This window comes from Phodopus roborovskii, unplaced genomic scaffold (assembly GCF_943737965.1).
Source record: "Phodopus roborovskii unplaced genomic scaffold, PHOROB, whole genome shotgun sequence".
NCBI classification, from domain to species: Eukaryota; Metazoa; Chordata; class Mammalia; order Rodentia; family Cricetidae; genus Phodopus; species Phodopus roborovskii.
The window spans coordinates 31,044,611-31,062,312 of NW_026126480.1; positions in this window are offsets into that span (position 1 = coordinate 31,044,611).

Genomic DNA, 17,702 nt, shown 5'->3' on the forward strand with positions numbered 1-17,702 from the left:
ACAGGACCCTGCCTGGCCGGTGAAAACAGATGAGTAAAGCAGCTGCTGTTTTGTTATGTGTGAGGAATTGTGGACTGAGGATTTGACTGTTTTGTTATATGTAAGGAATTGTGGATTGAGGATTTGACAAGTGTCTTGGTTACTGTTCTGTTGCTGTGAGGAGACACCATGATCAAGGCAACTTATAACAGAAAGCAATTAATTGGGGACTTACTTATAGACTCAGTGAATGAGTCCATGACTGTCAAGGCAGGGACTTCGACATGTGGGAAGGCATGGCTCTGGAGCAGCAGCTGAGAGCTCATATCTGATCTGCAAGCAGGAGGCAGAGAGAATGAGACTGTGCCTGGTGTGGACTTTTGAAACCTCAAAGCTCACCTCAGTGATATAACCGCTCCAACAAGGCCACACCCCCTCCAACAAGGCTACACACCCTTCAACAAGGCTATACCCCGTCCAATAAGGCCATACCTTCTACTCCTTCCTAAACAGTCTACAAATTGGGAACAGAACATTCAAGTATATGATCCTATGGAGGCCATCCTCATTCGAAGCATCACAGTAGGGCTCAGCTGAGCATTTGCTCCATGTGGCATTGACAGGGATCACTGTACCATTCAGCTTGCTACTTGGAAAGCCTGGACATACCCAGTCTCAGATATTTCAATATAGTAACAGAACATAAAACACTGCACATAGTTACATATAGTGATGCACAATATTTCAAGGAAGGGAGGTATTTTAATTAATTGATTGATTTATTAATGTGTATATGTGCATTCTGAGTGTGGTTTTGTGCAAGTGAGTGCAGTGCCCTTGCAGGCCAGAAAAAGACATTGGATCCCCTAGACCTGGAGTTACAGATGTTTGCAGTCCTCTTTGTGGGAATTGGGGACCAAATCAAGGTCCTTTAACAAAGAAGCAAATACTATTAACTACTGAGCCATCTTTCCAGCCTGAGAGGTAGTAGTTTAAAAACTGAATATCGCCAGGTGGTGGTGGTACATGCCTTTAATCCCAGCATTTCAGAGACAAAGGGAGGTGGATCTCTGTGAGTTTGAGGCCAGCCTCGTTTACAGAGTGAGTTCCAGGACAGTCAGGGCCAAAGAGAACCTGTTTCAACAAACAAACAACTAAACAAACAAATAAAAACCAAAAATACCTTGAATACCAGGGTGGATCTTACTTTACCAGTTATATTTATCATGTGGAATCAAGCTAATGAAAGCTACTGGAAGATTGCTACAAACAAATCAATGGGGGAAAATATAAGTGTATAATATACACTTTAGACCTGAAAATCACCTCTACAATGAAGTAGCAAATGACTTAGGAAAAATGTGTACGTGTGCACATGGTGGTTAATTCTGATTGTCAACTTGGTGGGTTTAGAATCACCATGGAAACATATCTCTGGGCATATCTTGAGGCATTATCTAGATCAGATTGAGGTTGGAATATTCACCCTAAATGTTAGCAATATCATCTATGGGGTGTGGTCTCCCAGACTGAGTTAAAAAGGAGAAAACAGGGCTGGAGAGATGGCTCAGTGATTAAAACCACATAATGGTTTTCTTAGTTAAGGTTTCTATTGCTGTGCACAGACACCATGACCATGAGAACTCTAATAAAGAAAAACATTTATTTAGGGTGGCTGGCTTACAGTTTAAAGGTTCTGTCCATTATTGTCATGGTGGGACATGGCGGCATGCAGGCAGACAATATGCTAGAGAAGGAGCTGAGGGTCCTACATCTTGTAGGCAACAGGAAGTGGTCTGAGTATCACACTGAGTGAAATTTGAGCAAAAGAGACTTCAAAGCCCACCCAAAATACTTCCTCTAACAAGGTCACACCTATTAATATACCACTCTCTATGAGATTATGCATTCAAACTATCACAACGCTCTTCCAGAGGACTGTGGTTCAGTTCCCAGAATCCATATCAGGCAGCTCACAGCTGCCAGTAATTCCAGCTCCAGGGCTCCAACAACCCCTCCTGGACTCTAGGGACACCTGGTTATAAGTGTATATACTCTCATATGGGCACACATATATACATATACTTTTCAAAACAATCAATAGAAACAAAGGAGAAGAAGAGAAAGCCATCTGGGTGCAAGCATTCATCACTCCTGTTTCCCTACCACACATGTACTGTGAGCTGCTCCCTCGTGCCCCTTCCATCATGACTTCCCTACTATGCTGTACTCTCAAACCGTGAATCAGAATAAGTCCTTCTTCAGCCCTTGCTTATCAGACAATGAGGAAGGAAACTAAGGGAGAATATAACACAGTTTAGTGGGATAGAGGGTTTCCATCAGTCATCCAGGAGAACAACAGTGCTAACTTTACAAAATTAAAAGTTTAAGGCAAAGGGAAGTTTGAGGGGTTATTTGTGTTGTGGATATTAAATGTGGGATTGCAGGGCCAGAGGTAAGTCTTAGTGCTTAAGAGCACTGTCTGCTCTTGACCCAGGTTCAGTTCCAAACACACACAGTAGTTCACAACCATCTGTAACTCCAGTTCTAGGGCTTCTGATGCCCTTATAGCCCCCATGGGTACTGTATGCATGTGGTGCATAGACATATATGCAGGTGGATCACTCATACATACAAAATAAAAATAAATTATATATAAAAAAGTAACCTTTAGATAAAAGATTGCAATCTTTTACATGCAGGTAGCTTTTTTTTTTTTTTCAGTTAGAGAAAGACAAGCATTGAATACACAGTGATAAGAACAAAAAGCTCTAAATGTCCAAAAGCACACACCACACTCTGCTTAAGTGTGGACTACATTGTAATTAAGCCTGTGACTCCCCTGAGGATTAGCTTAGTTTCCTGTATCAAAGTCCCCAGAAATGGGCAGGCTTTGCACAGACTCACTCGTAGGAAAGGTCCCTGAGTAATTAATTAAGGCCTGCTGGGCAGTTCATTTAAGTGTTATTTGTGGCAAAGTGGAAAACTGGAGTCGGCTGGCTATGTACCAGCATGGGTGGGGTACTCTGGGGTGTGCCGTTTCAAACTCCCTACAAGAAGGAACTTGACTATTAGTTTCCAGATGTGGCAGAGATCCCAAGCTGCTGCCCCTTCAGGCAGCTGCAGGCAAGAATTGAGCAAGATATTGGGGCTAGTGACTGCTTGTTGTGGGTTCTCTTTGGCAGGGAAGTTTTGCTCTAAAAGTCTCCTTTGGGTTGCCTGGAATTCTGTTAGATTCATGTTGCTGTCTGGGATCCTCCCTGGCCAGTCCTGCTCACTCACTCCATGTTTGACTTTCACAGTTGTTATTTTCAATAAATTTGTACTCTCCTAAATGTCTTATACATTATTCATTTTATTGTTTTACTGTACACTTACATATTAGACCCAGAGAAAAGTGTGCATGAATATTAATATTAATGCAGTCTTGTGGCACTGACCACGCCCATTGGGGGGTGGAGACAGGGGTGGAAGTGACCTGGGGAAACTAGGTCTGAGAAGGAGCCTGGGAGCTCTCTCTGGCTTGCAGCATGAGGACAGGAGAGGATCCGGAGGTATCCTTGGGACCAGGAACCTGCTGGTGTTCAATCTGTCTATGTTGTAAGTTACTTCTCCCTGAATAAATATCTATTCAGTCTATTTTTTTCTCCTGATCTTTATTGAACCAAGATAGTCTTGAAGCGAATCTTTCCAATAGAACGGCATTAAACACAATGTGTCAGAATTCAGTTGGAGTTGATATTTGCCTGTTTTCTGTTGCTGTAACAAAACACACAAAGCTGAGTATCTTATAAAGAAAAGAGATGTAGCTGACTCACAGTGGGGGGCTGAAAGGTCCACGTGCCATGGCTGTGCTGTAACATGGTGGATAATCAGGAAGGGAGCTGAGTGCATTTAGGGGGAGAGAGAGCAATTACACAGAGAGATAGGAAGCCAGGGACCAGGCAACAGCCTCCATCTTTTCATAACGTGTTCTTAACAGGAACTAACCAAGGCTTCGAGAGAATGACACTAATCTCTTTCAAAGATGGTGACTCCAATAGTCCAACCACTTTCCATTAGGTACCACCTCTTTTTTTTTTTAAAGTCTATTTTTTATGTGTATGCGTATGTGCCCAAGTGGGAGTATGTGCACATGAGTGCAGGTGCTCATGGAAGCCGGAAGAGGCCATCAGATTCCCTGGAGTAGGAGTTAGCGGTGGTTGTGAGCCACCTGATGTGGATGCTGGGAACAGAACTCAGGTCCTCTGAAGAGTGGTGGCTAATATGAATAGGGAGCATCTTGGGGCTAGTTAAAGATGAAATAATAAATTAATCAAACTAGATGGTAGTTCCTCCAAATGATAATATAAATGAGTATTTGTTATTGTTAAGAAGCAGGATGGGGACTGGAAAGAAGGCACAATGGATAAAGCTCTTGCTGTGTAAGGATGAGGACTTGAAGTTTGGATCCCTAGAATCCACATCAAAAGCGTGGTACAGCAGCCCACACCTGTAATCTAGTGCTGGGGAGACAGAGCATTCCTGGGCTTGCTGCCCAACCAGCCAGTCTAGCTGAACAATTGAGCTTCAGTTGTCAGAGAGACCCTGTCTCAAAAATAAGGTTATTGAGAAAGACACCCAATGTTACCACTCTAATTTCCACATGCACACACATCTGAACACACTCATAAACACACTTACATACATTGCATGCATAAACCACACACACACACACACACACACAGAGCAAAATGGGTCATTTTGTGAAGGGATAAAAAGGAAATGTCTTTGTGTGTGTTGCTAGCCTTTTTCAGGAACCAGCTTCTTCATGTACTGTTACACAAATAAAAAAACCTAGAGACAGCCTGATGGTGGTGGAGAAAGCCTTTAATCCCAGCATTTGGGAGGTAGAGTCAGGCAGATCTCTGTGAATTTGAGGCCAGCCTGGTCTACAGAGTGAGTTCTAGGACAGCTTCCAAAGACACAGAGAAACCCTGTCTCAAAAAAACCCCACAAAAAAGAACCCCCCCAAAAAAACCCAAAAACAAAATAAAACAAAAACAAAAAACAAAACAAAACAAAAAACCCTCCAAAACCAACCAACCAACCAACCAAACAAACAAACAAACAAAAATCCCACAAAACCAAGGACAGATATTGGGGTTCAAGCTGAAGATCAGAAAAGCAAAGCAGCAGGCCACTAGCTCTCACCTCTACCTCAGACTGAAAGGGCTGTCCTGTCCTCGGCATGGCTGGAGAATAAATTCCTGAGACTGACTACTGAATGCCCCGCCCCTATCTTTTATACCTCTCTAGAGCTGGGATTAAAAGCATGGGACCCAAGTGCTGAGATCTTCTTTGTGTGAGCTGTTTCTCTTTTAGACTGATCCGCTCTAATAAAATACTGGGTGGCCTTGAACTCACAGAGATCCATCTGCCTTTGTCTCCTGAGTCCTGGGATTAAAGGTGTGTGCCACCACTGCCCAGCTTCTATAGCTAGCTAGTGTGGCTGGTAGAATTAAAGGTATGTATCACCATTGCCTGGCTCTATGGCTATGACTAGTTTTGCATTTTTATCTCCAGTGGCTTTATTAAATCATAAATAATATATCACTATAACATACCTGGGTAGGGGGATTCAGAATCAAATCTGGATCCAGATCTGTCTCTGTCTCTCTCCAGCTATATTTTCTGGCTCATCCAAGACAATGACAAATAACATTACCAGCAAGCCAGCCTCATCCTGTGAAATCCAATGCATTCACCGGAAAGCTCAGAGGTCTGTGTAGAGGCAACCTTCTCAGTCTGGTAGAGTTTTGGGAAGCTCTGTGCTCCAGGGCTTTGCCAGAGCATCAGGAAACACACTGCTAAGGGGCTTCAATTTGAAGAGTGAACAGCAGGGATCTTCGCCAGGGCTGGAAAGTTGAAAAGTGATGATGATCTTCAGGCTATTAGGGAGCTGGCCCAGAGGAAACAGAAAGTGAATTCTCTATTGAAAAGCAAATAAGCAGGAGAGCTGAGGAACTGAGGAGAGACATGCAGAGGCTCCGTGGAGCTGTAGGCTCGCACAGGCCGCCATCCTGAAGACAGGCACCTGCTGGACGATGATATTGAGAATGGGGGATTCCCTGCTGGAGCTGATGGAGAATGGGGAAAAGGAGGCTGAGGGGCCAGCAAAATGACTTGGTGGGTGAAGTCATTTGCTACCAAGGCTGATGACCTGAGTTCAATCCCTGAGGCCCACATGGTGGAAGGAAAGAACTGACTCTTGAAAGCTGTTCCCTGCTCTTCATGAGGCTGGATACATGGCTAAATGGTTGACAGAACCAGGGTTCAGTTTCTATCAGGTCCCAACTGTTTACAACTACTGTTCTAGAGGATTGGACCCCTTCTTCTGTTCTCAGTGGGCATTGCACGAATGTGGTACACATACATACATACATACATGCAGGGAAATGAATACACACTGAAATGAATACATCTACAAAAACCCCTCATTTCTTTTCTACTGTGTGTGTGTGTGTGTGTGTGTGTGTGTGGTGCAGATGTGTGTTATATACAAATGTGTGTGCAAGTACACACACATGTGGAGGCCAGAGAAGAACACTGGGTGTCATGTCACATATTCTCAGCCTTATTCCTCGGAAACAATATTGCTCACTGAACTAGAGTGAGGTTGGTAGGCAGCGAGCCCCAGCAAACCTCTAGTTTCTGTCCCACGCATTCTGGGATTACAGGGTGTGTGCAGGCTCACAAATTTTTACATGGGCACTGAGGATTTGAACGCAGGGCCTCATACTTGTATGGCAAGAGCTCTTGTCCACTGAGCAGGATTGCTCAAGATCCCCTCCCTGGGATGTTTCTACGTTTATTCCCTTATCATTGCAGTCTTCACTAATTTGTGTTAACCTCGACCAACTTCTAGTCTCACTTCCTATGATGCTCTTAGTGGTTTTGTTAAGTCTTACCTTGTACCTTTTGGCTTTTTAGATTTTGATACCACTTGATGATTTAACAGTAATATTTTTTTAGTTGTTTTTTTTTTTAAATCAAAAATTGAATAAGGAGACAGGAACTGACACAGAGACCTTGGAGAAATGCAAGTGATGGTTTGTTCTTCATGGTTTGCTTTTTTATACAAGCCAGGACCACTTGCCCAGAAGTGGCACCACCCACAGTAATGGTTAGTCAAGAAAATGCCCCACAGACTTGATGGAGATATGTTTCTCAATTGAGATTCCTTCTTCCCACATGACCCTAGCTTGTGTCTCCTTGACAGAAAAACTAGCCAGCATGACAACTTTTGAATGTGGTTCTGATTTGATTATGGAAGCAAACTGAGCAAGCCACTCAAGTCCCAAAGTCCTAAAAAATGAATTTGCACTCACACATCCTCGGATGTTACCCATGTAACCAGGTTTGTGCTTCTGAAGAAGTATCATGTTGGAGGATTCTTCAAAGCCTGTGTGTGCTGATAGTGTTGTGGTGGTCCCTCACAGATAGCCTAAAAAGGGATAGTGTGTCCCTTCTAAGTTGAGAGACTGAGAAGCTGTTGCAGCAAGAACCAGAGAGAGCCTATCAGGAGATCTTGTTTGTTTGTTTGTTTGTTTGTTTGGGGGATTGTGAGACAAAGTTTCTATGTGTAGCCTTGGCTTCCTGGAACTAGCTCTGTAGACCAGGCTGGCTTCAAACTCACAGAGATCCTCCTGCCTCTGCCTCCTGAATGCTGGGATTAAAGGGGTGCATGTCAAGGAGATCTTTAAAGCAAACACCAGTTGTTCACTGAACAGGATCAGTCAGTTTATTAATGTTGGATTTAGGGACCTTCATAGCATAGCAATGAGTTAGAAGATACTTTCAATTTTTCTCAAGCTTGAGAGTAAGCAAAATAGAACTATCAACTAGAGAAGTGGGGGTAATAAGATGCTATTGCTTAGGTTTCATATAGCGTTTCATGCCCAAGGCCTTATTCAGTTTATACTGAGCCAATTGCTGTTGTAATGGCAAGTCCACAGGATCTCGTTTTATCAAAGCAATTTGTAAATGCCAAAGACCTACTTCAACATTCACTTTAATTTGCTATTTATTATGTCAGAGAATCTATGCCTAATACAGAATACTTGACAGTAATGAGTGCAGTGAATGGAAGTTTTGGGCAAAAGTACAGTTAAAGTGAACCACATCTCATATTGATTATAGAGTTGCAGTGGTGAGAGATCTTGATCAGTAAAGTGCTTGCCTGACAAGTGACCTGAGTTATAACCCAGAACCTACATTTTAAAAAGCCAGGTGTGGTGGCACATGCTTGGAATCTTATTACTGGGGAGGCAGAGATAGGCAGATCCCTGGAGCTCACAGGCCAGCAAAACTAGACTACTTAGTGAGTTCCAGGACAGTAAGAGACTGTCTCATTTAAAAGAAAGAAAGAAGGAAGGAAGGAAGAAAGGAAGGGAGGAAGGAAGGACCACCTGCCCAGGGGTGGCACCACCCACAATAGGCTGGATCTAATCAATTAGCAAATTAGAAACATCTTACCAACACAGCCATAGGCCAACTTGATTGAAGCAATCCTTAATTTTTTTGGGCGCGGGGGGGGGGTGGTGGTGGTGGTGGTGGTGGTGGTGGTGGTGGTGGCTGGGTATGTGTAGGTGTTTTGTCTGTAGGTATGTCTCCGTAAGTATGCATGGTGTCCATGGAGGCCAGAAGAGAGCTTCAGGTCACCTGGCACTGGAGTTGTAGATGGCTGTGAGCCACTATGTGGGTACTGGGAATTGAACTTGGGTCCTCTGGAAGAGCTGCCAGTGCGCTTAGCCACTGTGCCACCTCTTTGGCTCTTTAGTATCTCTTCAGAAAAATCAAATTGAAAGAAATCAGACCAAGCTCAACCCAAACTTATCTCTCATATAAAAGTTGAAGATGGTATGGTATCTCCGCTGTGGAAGACTATGAGCCTCCCAGGCTCCTTGCTCATTGTTGCTCAGCCATTCTGAGGAAGCTTCCTTCTCTTCCTCCTCCTCTTCCTCATCTTCTAATGTGGTCCAGAATCACATACAGCTTGGCACATGAGAGGATGGGAGATGAAGTCTTTTTTGAAAGTTCTATATTTTAGGAAGGAGAATGAATGTAGTAGATTATCAATAGCCCATGTGTTCAAAAACTCACTCATCTAGGAGATCACTTCTGATGGTCATCAGTTGTTGGGTCCTATGGAATCCTCTTGGAATTTTCTCAAGCAATGTAATGATGACGTTATCTTAGAATGACCTTTTCTTGATGACTTTTACTAAGAGTTTGGTTTCCCTAAGAGCAGAGGCCATAACTACCTTTCCGAGTCTGACAGTTCCTGGTGCACAGTATCCAATAGGCTTTGATCGAAGGGACTGAATGATGAGTTTGTATAGCCTATGGATATAATATATATTTAAAACTTCATTGTAAGTGCTTACCAAAATTTTCTCATAATTTCATTTGTCTAAAACTATCATTTAAAGAGTTAAGTGTGTATGTTTGTAAGGATGTAGGAGTGTGTGTATTGTGCCAACTTTAAAGACAACAAGATGGCTACTTCTGAGTATAAATCTTTGACAAGTATTGCCTCTTTTTAAATTTGTGTGTACGTGTGTATGGGCATGTGCACATTTGGTGACTGGAGGTTGATGCGGGTTGTCTTCAACAATCATTCTCTACTTTATTATTTATTTCTTTTTAGAGACTTATTTTTATTTTATTTATGTGTATGTGTGGATGCCTAGTGTGTGTGTATGTGTGTGTAATGCTGATAGAGGCCAGATCTCCTGCAGCTAGAGTTACATGAGTGCTGGAAACTGGTTTCTCTGGAAGCAAGAGCTCTCATCAAATCAGGAACTCATTAGTTGGCTAGACAGGTTGGCCAGCAAGCCCCAGGGACCCTCCTGTCTCCTCCTCCTGGCACCAGGATTACAAGCTCAGGCTGCTGAACATTTTATGTAGGTTCTGGGAACTGAACTCTGGTACTTATGCTTGTATGACAAGCATCTCCCAGCTTTCCCCTTTTAACTTTTCCATTAAATATGAGCTGAGTACTTGCATTAGCTCCATGTTCTGAATTCAAAGTAACATTCTCAAGGTCATGGAGTAACATTCTCAAGGTCAGTCATGGTGAAGGACTTACTTTTAATTGTTAAGCCCTTTTGTCTGTTTGGGAAATTGCTGGTTTCTAAGCAATCACATAAGTAATTTTTAATTAAACATTTCCCCAGTTTTACATTTGAATTTCTGTAACTGCACTTCAGTGCATCCTAATTTAGTTTTAAGAGGTGAGTGTGTCACTTCCTAGCACAAAAGTAATTCACAAAAGATGTTTAATTTTATAGACAGACTATCAACTTCTCATTGAAAACTTTACCAGTCTCCTGCCTGACACTGATATTTTTAGACTCAATTTTGAAGGAGTGGTTAATTATTAATATTCTTGAATACTCTGGCATGCCAGGTACTGAGAAAAAAAGCAAGTATTCTAGAAATAAGCAAGACAGGGGGCTGGAGAGGTGGCTCAGAAGTTAAGAGCACTGGCTGCTCCTCCAGAGGTCCTGAGTTCAATTCCCTTCAACCACATGGCAGCTTACAACCATCTATAGTGGGATCCAATGCTATCTTTTGGTATAAAGTCAATAGAGCATTCATACACATAAAATAAATAAATCTTAAAAATGAAATAAAAAAAAGAAGCAAGACATAATGGTATGACTACTGGCTTGTATTCTAGAGAGGTAGAGAACAAATAAAAGACCAAATCAAGACAAGGTGATTTAGAAATGTGTATAATACTTGTATTTCTTAGAGAACTTTGTAGATATGTACAGTGTATAGTGTGTATTTTGATTGTGTCTTCCTCAATTCCTTCCTCCGACTTTTTCGACCCTAATATGCCAGCTATCCACCTTCTTCTAGCTCACCAAGTTCTATTAGTGTTGCCTATGAGTGCATAGGAGTGGGGTCATTGGCTGGAGCATGGACAACCTACCAGGGACCACAGCCTTTTCCCTGGAGCCATCAATTGCCAGTACCTCCTCAGCTAGGAGTGGGGCCTCCAAAAACAGGGCACTTTTAAACAGAAATTGAGGCAGTGTGCCTTAAACTTGCTCCTTCATGCCTGGGAAATTTTACATTACCTTGGGTATAAGGACATATAAAATATGTATACAAACAAAACATTTGCTGGTAAACAATCATAAAGAAATGTATTTTAGCCCAGCATTGGTGGTGCATGCCTTTAATCCCAGCACTCTGGAGGCAGAGGCAGGCAGATCTCTATGAGTTAGAGGCCAGCTTGGTCTACAGAGCAAGTTCCAGGGCAGGCTCCAAAACAATACAGAGAAACCTTGTCTGAAAAAACGGGGGAAAAAGAAAAAAGAAAAAAGAAATGTATTTTGAAACAACCTTTTGTATATGTAATCTCACTATTAAGGATGAAAGCAAATTTATACAGTAATGTGATTGTTTAGTACAATAAAATCCTATATACTAATTTTATACTTATATAACAAGGAAAGATGTAGAAAACGTTAAAAGTTTTTGTTCCTATAATTAAACCAATGGGTTTTTACAAGAGCAGAAAACTTCGTATGTAGAGTAGGCACGCTAAAATTCACAGTACAGGACGGAGATAGCTCTGTGGGTAAGAGTGCTTGGTGTGTGTATTGGTTAGTTTTTTTTTTTTTTTTTTTTTTTTTTTTGTTAAATTAGCATGAGCTTGGGCCACCTGGGAAGAAGGAACTTCAATTGATTGACTATTTCTTTATTTCTTTGAGTCAGGGTCTCATTGTGTAGCTCTGGCTGTCCTGGAACTTACTACATAGAACAGGCTGGTTTCCAACACAGATGTCCATGGGAATTTCAGTTCCAGAGAATATGCCCTATTGGATTGGCTTGTAGGCCAGTCTGTAGGGCATTCTTGATTGGTGATTAATGTCAGAGGATCCAGCCCATTATGGACAGTTCCACTGCTGAGTAGATAGTCCTGGCTAATGTAAGAAAGCAGACTGAGCAAGGCAAGAAGGACATACCAGCAAGCATCAGTCTGCTTCAGATCCTGCCCCCAGGTTCCTGCCTTGAGTTCCTGCTCTGACTTCCTTCATGTGGACTGTGATTGGACATGTAAGTCAAATAAGCCATTTCTCCCCAGTAAATTTTGGTCATGGTGTTATTTATTTGTTTTGTTTTTCTTTGTTTATTTTAATTTTATGTGTACATTTTGTCTGTGGGAGGGTGTCAGATCCCTTGGAACTGGAGTTACAGACAGTTGTGACCTGCCATGTGGGAGCTGGGAACTGAATCCAGGTCCTCTTAACTGCTGAGTCATCTCTCCAGTCCTGGTTACTGCGTTTATCACACCAATACAAAGCAAAACTAAGACTCCATTGTGAGTGTGTAGAAAGCATGACCATGGGTGCATGCAAGTATAGCATTGTGTTGGGCATAGACAGGGTCACTGGGGCTTATTGGTTGCCAGACTAGCTCCAGGTTCAGCCAGGTACCCTGTTTCAAGGGAATAGGGTGGAAAGTAATAGAACAGGGTACCAGCATCCTCCTCTGGCATCTTCATGCATGTATAAACTTGTATACCTACACACCCACCCACAACTCTCAAACACATAACTCATATACACTCTATCTATCTATCTATCTATCTATCTACTATCTATCTATCTTCTACCATATCAATCTATCTATCATCTGTCTATTATTTATCATCTATCTATCTTCTATCATTTATCTATCATCTATCTTCTATATCTACCTTTTATCAATCTATCTATTATCTATCTTCATTTATTATTTATCCTCTATCATCCATCCATCCATTTATATATCATTCATCTATCTATCTAATTATCTTTCACACACAGAGTAAGATAAATGACAGTCAATGATCTAAGCCTGAGTGGAGATTTCAGGGGGCATTTGTTGATATTGAATGCTGCAGTTGCACACACAGTGCAGAGCAAACATATGTGCTTAGAACCAAGGCTGCTATGAAATTGCAGGTTAGCTGTGGTGCATTCTACCAGAAAACACCAGGGATCCATTACACCTTGGGTGTAGAATTGATTTTTGGTTGTGCCTTCAGAAATAGTTCACTGTTGCCAAATACTTTGCACATTCAGTTTTCAATCCCATATATGGTTTAGATAAGGTGCTCAGAGAAGTGTATCTAAATGGGTGAGGCCTGAAGGCTTAGAATAAGCATTCCATGCAAGGTCTGTAGGAAGAGCCTTCTAGACAGATGGAACAGCAGGCAAAAAAGTCCTGAGGTGGTGCCAAAAGTTATTTGGAAAGTAAGGGAAGGCAGTTGAGGTACATTGGAGAGACAGGTGGTGAAGCCATAGTACATGGGCCAGAGTAAGGGGTTTGAGTTTTATTCTAAAAGAATTGGATGCTATGGGAAGGGCTTAAGTTGGGGAGAATGCAATCTTTTTGAAAAATTGAAAGTAATTTTAGCTGCTGTGGAGAGAATAGATGAGGAGGAGGGTAGAGTGGAAGTAGAGTTTGGCAGTCCTCAGTAAGTTAAGTGTGGAATCACCATGTGATCTGGCAATTCCATCCCAGGTATATACCACAAAGAACTGAAAACTGGTGTTCAACCAAAAACTTGTGCGTGAGTACTCACTCCAGTGCTGTTTGCAGAAGTCAAAATTAGAAGTAACTAGTGGGGCAGTGATGGCCCACACCTTTAACCCCAGCACTTGGAAGGCAGAGGTAAATGGATCTCCGAGTTTGAGGACAATGTGATCTATAGAGTGAGTTTCAGGATAGCCAGGACTATACAGAGAAAACCTTTCTAGAAAAACCAAAATAAAAAATAATAAAAAAGTAAGTACATAATGGAATATTATCTAGTCATACAAGAGAGTAAAAATGCTATTCTACAACATATCTGAGCCTTTGCCACACATGCTAACTGGAAGAAAGCAGGCATGAAGGAAGACTCACACTTTCATTTATATGCAATGTCTGAAACACCAATAAATCCATGGTGACCAAGAGCTGATTTGTGGTTAGGGTGGGGAAGAAGCAGTAAGATCAGATAAAGGCCACAGCAATAGTTTATACTGGGTGGGAGGACAACGAGATGGTGTTCAGAAAAGCATGGGGCACACTGTGGAGGCAGGGTCAAGAAAGAAGACTCATGGTTGGAGCTTGGTGTGAGAGCAAAGAAGAACCAACGATGGGCTTGCACTCACAGAGAATGATGCTTTTGTAGGTGGTGATGCCGTCTGTGGATGCAGGAGGATCCCAGGCAATCACTAGGTTTGGGAAACAAAGCATTTTGTGAGTACTTATGTTGATGGATTTTCTTGTCTGACCTGGTCCCACAGCCCTTCTCAGCCCCAAATAAACACACAAGATTTATATTAATTATTAAACTGTTGACCAAAGGCTAGGGCTTCTTATTGGCTAGCTCTGTCTTAATTATTAACACATTTCTATTAATCTATGTATTTCCATGTGGTCTTATCTTACCAGAGAAGGGTCTAGTGACTACATGGTGACTGTTCTGGCAGGCTCCCACTGCCTACCTTCCCCAGAATTCTCCTCATCTCTTAGTCCCCATTGTCCTCCTGACTTATTGGCTAACAGTGTTTAATTCATCAACCAATAGGAGAAACATATATACAGAAGGACATCTCCCATTATACTTAGATTATACTTAGGTGAGATCTTTTTCTTTTTTCTTTTTTGGAGGGTACCCGATGAGGAATCTGTGAGAGGCAGCCACCTGTTGTCCTGTATCAACAATAGAAAGCTGGTTCATTCTGAGTAGCAAGATTCTTTTTCTAGTGACCTGGGCAGCTCTCTCTTTGTCTGTGTAGAATGGGCTCTGCAGACATATGGTAAATGTGAGTAAACTTGAGCTTTGATATCATGCAAGAGCAAAAGGGATCCTGAGCCCCAGATAACTCCATGGACTTGTCAAGTTAGTTTTGTCTTATAGATGAGAGAATAAAGTCAAATAGCGTGACCCTCAGTTGTGTGTCTCTGTCACTGTAACTGGTTACATTTGTGTGTCTCTGTCACAGTAACTGGTTGTGGTTGTGTGTCTCTGTCACTATAACTGGTTACATTTGTGTGTCTCTGTCACAGTAACTGGTTGTGGCTGTGGGTCTCTGTCACAGTAACTGGTTGTGGTTGTGTGCCTCTGTCACAGTTACTGGTTGTGGTTGTGTGTCTCTGTCACAGTAACTGGTTGTGGTTGTGTGTCTCTGTCACAGTAACTGGTTGTCGTTGTGTGTCTCTGTCACAGTAACTGGTTGTGGCTGTGGGTCTCTGTCACAGTAACTGGTTGTGGTTGTGGGTCTCTGTCACAGTAACTGGTTGTGGTTGTGTGCCTCTGTCACAGTAACTGGTTGTGGTTGTGTGTCTCTGTCACAGTAACTGGTTGTGGCTGTGGGTCTCTGTCACAGTAACTGGTTGTGGTTGTGTGCCTCTGTCACAGTAACTGGTTGTGGTTGTGTGTCTCTGTCACAGTAACTGGTTACATTTGTGTGTCTCTGTCACAGTAACTGGTTGTGGCTGTGGGTCTCTGTCACAGTAACTGGTTGTGGTTGTGTGCCTCTATCACAGTAACTGGTTGTGGCTGTGTGTCTCTGTCACAGTAACTGATTGTGGCTGTGGGTCTCTGTCACAGTAACTGGTTGTGGTTGTGTGCCTCTGTCACAGCAACTGGTTGTGGTTGTGTGTCTCTGTCACAGTAACTGGTTACATTTGTGTGTCTCTGTCACAGTAACTGGTTGTGGCTGTGGGTCTCTGTCATAGTAACTGGTTGTGGTTGTGTGCCTCTGTTACAGTTACTGGTTGTGGTTGTGTGTCTCTGTCACAGTAACTGATTGTGGTTGTGTGCCTCTGTCACAGCAACTGGTTGTGGTTGTGTGTCTCTGTCACAGTAACTGGTTGTGGCTGTGGGTCTCTGTCACAGTAACTGGTTGTGGCTGTGGGTCTCTGTCACAGTAACTGGTTGTGGTTGTGTGCCTCTATCACAGTAACTGGTTGTGGCTGTGTGTCTCTGTCACAGTAACTGATTGTGGCTGTGGGTCTCTGTCACAGTAACTGGTTGTGGTTGTGTGTCTCTGTCACAGTAACTGGTTGTGGTTGTGTGTCTCTGTCACAGTAACTGGTTGTGGCTGTGTGTCTCTGTCACAGTAACTGGTTGTGGCTGTGGGTCTCTGTCACAGTAACTGGTTGTGGTTGTGTGCCTCTATCACAGTAACTGGTTGTGGCTGTGTGTCTCTGTCACAGTAACTGATTGTGGCTGTGGGTCTCTGTCACAGTAACTGGTTGTGGTTGTGTGTCTCTGTCACAGTAACTGGTTGTGGTTGTGGGTCTCTGTCACAGTAACTGGTTGTGGCTGTGGGTCTCTGTCACAGTAACTGGTTGTGGCTGTGGGTCTCTGTCACAGTAACTGGTTGTGGCTGTGGGTCTCTGTCACAGTAACTGGTTGTGGTTGTGTGCCTCTGTCACAGCAACTGGTTGTGGTTGTGTGTCTCTGTCACAGTAACTGGTTACATTTGTGTGTCTCTGTCACAGTAACTGGTTGTGGCTGTGGGTCTCTGTCATAGTAACTGGTTGTGGTTGTGTGCCTCTGTTACAGTTACTGGTTGTGGTTGTGTGTCTCTGTCACAGTAACTGATTGTGGTTGTGTGCCTCTGTCACAGCAACTGGTTGTGGTTGTGTGTCTCTGTCACAGTAACTGGTTGTGGCTGTGGGTCTCTGTCACAGTAACTGGTTGTGGCTGTGGGTCTCTGTCACAGTAACTGGTTGTGGTTGTGTGCCTCTATCACAGTAACTGGTTGTGGCTGTGTGTCTCTGTCACAGTAACTGATTGTGGCTGTGGGTCTCTGTCACAGTAACTGGTTGTGGTTGTGTGTCTCTGTCACAGTAACTGGTTGTGGTTGTGTGTCTCTGTCACAGTAACTGGTTGTGGTTGTGTGTCTCTGTCACAGTAACTGGTTGTGGCTGTGGGTCTCTGTCACAGTAACTGGTTGTGGTTGTGTGCCTCTATCACAGTAACTGGTTGTGGCTGTGTGTCTCTGTCACAGTAACTGATTGTGGCTGTGGGTCTCTGTCACAGTAACTGGTTGTGGTTGTGTGTCTCTGTCACAGTAACTGGTTGTGGTTGTGGGTCTCTGTCACAGTAACTGGTTGTGGCTGTGGGTCTCTGTCACAGTAACTGGTTGTGGCTGTGGGTCTCTGTCACAGTAACTGGTTGTGGCTGTGTGTCTCTGTCACAGTAACTGGTTGTGGTTGTGTGCATCTGTCACAGTAACTGGTTGTGGCTGTGTGCCTCTGTCACAGTAACTGGTTGTGGTTGTGTGTCTCTGTCACAGAAACTGGTTGTGGTTGTGTGCCTCTGTCACAGAAACTGGTTGTGGCTGTGGGTCTCTGTTGCTATTCCAATATGGCATTGCAGTTCCAGAAATAAAAATGATTTCTAGGGCTGGAGAGACTTCTTCGTAGTTACAAGCCCGTGTTGTGATTCCAGAAGACACAAATTCTGTTTCCAGTACCCATGTCAGGTGGCTCACTATCACCTTTAACTCTAACTCCAGGGGGACCCAACACCCGCACATACATGCATACATCACACACACACACACACACACAACTTTTTAATCTTAAAAACATTCCTTATAACTTCCAAGCTTTCTCCTTAATCAGAATACTCCCTTCCAACCAGAATATTGAAGTTGCTCAGAAAAAGGTAA